Source organism: Macrobrachium nipponense, chromosome 4, assembly GCF_015104395.2.
Source record: "Macrobrachium nipponense isolate FS-2020 chromosome 4, ASM1510439v2, whole genome shotgun sequence".
Lineage (NCBI taxonomy): Eukaryota > Metazoa > Arthropoda > Malacostraca > Decapoda > Palaemonidae > Macrobrachium > Macrobrachium nipponense.
This window is the reverse complement of record NC_061100.1, coordinates 55610656-55614482: the sequence shown is the minus strand read 5'-3', so window position 1 is coordinate 55614482 and position 3827 is coordinate 55610656. Positions and strand designations below refer to the sequence as shown.

The 3827-nt window shown below is 37.0% G+C and overlaps 1 long non-coding RNA gene across 1 annotated transcript in view; it reads left to right on the top strand.

The window, feature by feature from the left end:
- The window catches only part of LOC135210933 (uncharacterized), a 7423-nt gene extending 4721 nt beyond the window's left edge, over positions 1–2702 (top strand). Inside the window, exons 2-3 of the long non-coding RNA XR_010313594.1 lie at positions 345–594; positions 935–2702. This is a non-coding gene — a long non-coding RNA (uncharacterized LOC135210933). The remainder of the gene's footprint in view (positions 1–344; positions 595–934) is intronic.
- The last annotated feature ends 1125 nt before the right edge of the window (positions 2703–3827 follow it).

Sequence of the window (3827 nt, the reverse complement as noted above, 5' to 3'; positions counted from 1 at the left end):
GAATATATACTATATACATATATATATATATATATATATATATATAATATATTATATATATATATATATATATATATATATATATATATAGATAATTAGATATATATATATATATATATATATATATATATATATATATATATATAATATATATATATATATATATATATATTCGTTCAGGATTTTAAACCAGAACCAAGGGAAAGTAATATTCCTCTATAAATAAAGTAATATTCCTCTATAAATAATAGCACACATTTTCGAGTTGCCCCTCTGAACTGAAAGCGTTTATTCCCCCTAAATGATCTCTACTTCCATTTACTGCCTAGATTTAATCTTCACAGGTGTCCTGAACGGGGGAGGAGCATCTCTAGGCCGACATATTAAAAGGATGGGACCACAGCAGCTCTTTCTCGGAAGCCCTCAGAAGCCTCAGAACTTTCTCAGAGGCCAGATGCCTCTCACCTGCAAAAAACTCCACTTCCCCCCCTTTTTGCTCCCCTGCTTCCTCTGGGGATCCCACGTGCTCTTATGCCATCCATAGTGCACAAACATATCAGCAGATGGGGAGACAACAAGACCAAGGATTTCCAGGTACTGTGAGAATAATTCTAGTGTAGTCAGTAAATTGTTTTTGCCTCTTGTCTGTATTTCATTTCATACTTCCAGGGCGACTTTCCCCTTCTTTGTTTAGCTTTACACTCCCTAATTTTGGTTCAATGCTGTGATTAATTCCCCTTTTGATGCTAGTAATGATATTAAACATCTCCCTAGTTCATTCAAGCAAATTAATATTCCTTCCTGTATAAGATTAAGCTCCCAGTCAGTTTATGAAGCCCTGAGTCAGATTTATGCAATGCTTTGAGCAAGTACTGTGTAACGTTTTGCACGTCCCCCACATTAGTACTGATGCTAGAATGCGATCTCTTTGCAGACAAATACCATGCTGATTGTGAGAGAAATATTGGGAACCCATGAAAACGACGCTTGCATTTAAATAACTGGTTTGTGCAAATTTATATATCTGGGGTCTGGGTCGTCTCCAAGCTGCGCATTTCCAGTGGGCCTGCAATCAACCACCTTCCATTAGTTTCTGGACCTACACGTAATTTAAATGTAAATATAGCTCATTTAATCTAGAATCCAGATTTTATGTAAATTCATCCTTTTCAGTAATATCGGCCTTCAGCTGAAGATTCTTGTTTCTCATAAACATCATCCTGTAAGGACAACGCTTTTTCCTATATTTTTATTTTATTTCATTATCAAGTCACATTGTTCCTTTAACTATTCTATAGAGCATTTTACGGCCTTTCCGCTGATGTATAACTTATGTAATTTCATTATTTGTATATCTTATTATCATTGAATATATGGTTCCGAGAAAACACAAATCCTTCTGGCGCAGACTCAATTTCTCTCTGTTCAGGTAGGATACTACATATCTGTACGCAGCCTCCTTTATAGCCTGTTTTTACCTGTAATAAATTATCAGTACCCAGCTACCTGTCTTCCTCTCTGGTCCTCACAACTGGTGACCTCCTGGAGTCGGTGACACAGTGATTTAGGCATAGCCTTTAACGGACTAAGTAAGGCAGCTCACCTTCAGAGAACCTTTAACGGACTCAATACGGCACCACAGTTTAGGTCTCTGAAAGCTCCATTCCATGGACGACACTGATGCCATTAACGGACCCATCACGGTACGGCTTCCAAACGTGTTTAGGAGTTTTTTGAGGATGGGTAGCTGGGTGCTGGTCAGCCAACAAAATCAGGCGGCAGTCCAAAAATATCCATCCGACGTCATGGCCTCCTCAGTTCTTCCTCCGGTGCCATTACCACACCTGCAAGTCCCCAGGAAACTTCCCAACACCGCCGCTGCACCCAGGGTCCTGTTTTACCCACCCAACATTGCTGCCACACATTGCTGCTCAGACCCCCCTGATGTTGCTGCCATGATCCTCCTCAAACCCCACGACGCTGCCGTCGCTCCTGGGGCTCGCTTGGCCTGCCTGACGTCGCTGCCATACCTGTGGGCCTCCTCACCCTTCCGACGCCATCTCCTATAGTTCTCCTTGGCCCACCGGCACCGCTGCCGCACCTGTGGGCCTCCTCTCCCTGCCGACACTGCTACCTGTGGGCTACCTCAACCTGCCGACCTGGCCCATCTGTGGTTCTGTGCTACCTGCTGGATGCCGTTGCCATGCCTTGGGACTTCTTCAGCCCAACCTGTGCCACCTCCACCACACATGGGGGTGCCCATAGCCCGTCACACGCAGCCACCACACACAATACAGTTTTCTCCGCAGTCTTGGTCGCCCTCAGTCAACAGTAGAACCCCCCAGGTAACCGCCAAGGGAGGCATCCTGTCAGCCAGCAATGCCGAAGGACTCTACGTTCAATAACGCTCTACAACAAGTGTCACAAAAACGCAGGGTCCCCTCCAGCCTCTAAGATATTTTTCATCCAATCATTATTCCATAATCGTTTTCTTGGTGGGGGAGTATTTGTAAGGACAACACTTTTTTATATATTTTTATTGTATTTCTTTATCAAACCATGTTGTTCCTTTAGCCATTCCATAGAGCGTTCCACGGCCTTTCCACTGATGTAGAAAGTATGTAATTTCATTATTTCATTATTTGTATATCTTATTATCTTTAAATGCATGTCTCCGAGAAAACACAAATCCTTCCGGCTCAGACGCAGTTTCTCTCTGTTCAGGTAGGATACTACACATCCTTCCACAGTCTCCTTTATATCCTGTTTTTACCTGTAATAAGTTATCAGTACCCAGCTACTTGTCTTACGCTCTGGGGTCCTCACAGTCACACCTCAGAAGGTCATTTTAGGGGTGCCAGAAGGTCACATCCCCACATTGTACACTCAGGTACAAGCAGTTTATAATATATATACATATATATATATATATATATATATATATATATATATATATATATATTATATATATATATATATATATATATAGTATATATATATATATATATATATATATATATATATATATATATATATATATATATATATATATATATATCACATATATAGATATATATATATATATATATATATATATATATATATATATATATATATATATACGTATATATATATATATATTATATATATATATATATATATATATATATATATATATATATATATATATATATATATATATATATATATATATATATGTATATATATACATACTAATATATATATATATATATATATATATATATATATATATATATATATATATATATATCATATATATATATATATATATATATATATATATAAAGGTATAAGCCACAAAGGAAAAATAAACAACAGAGATTCTGCAAGCTCTTTCGACTCAAACGTCCTTTACTCAGCAGATAAAATGACTTAAATGAGGAATTGATAGTACAAGAAAGGTTGTATAACTGACAGATAGGGATTATAAGGAGATTAGTACCTAGAATCCGGCACACCTGGGGAATGAGTAACCTTCCCAAACAAGCATAAACATAGGTACAATTTAAAAAATAAAAAAACATTAAGTCAATCTGCTCAGACACAAGGACAAGACAATTAAAGGATTATATAGGCTGACAGCTACTCAGAACTTTGGTAAACAAAAACATATTCACAATAGATATTAAACATACATATACAGCAAAGATAACTCTAAGGCAACTAATTTGTATTTAAGTCTGTAATTATATCTTTGAGGTCATTCTTAATCATGTTACAAATACAAGGGTCTAAATGAAATAGGCCACGACTAAGATTAAAATTACAATGTGAAGTAAGTTGTA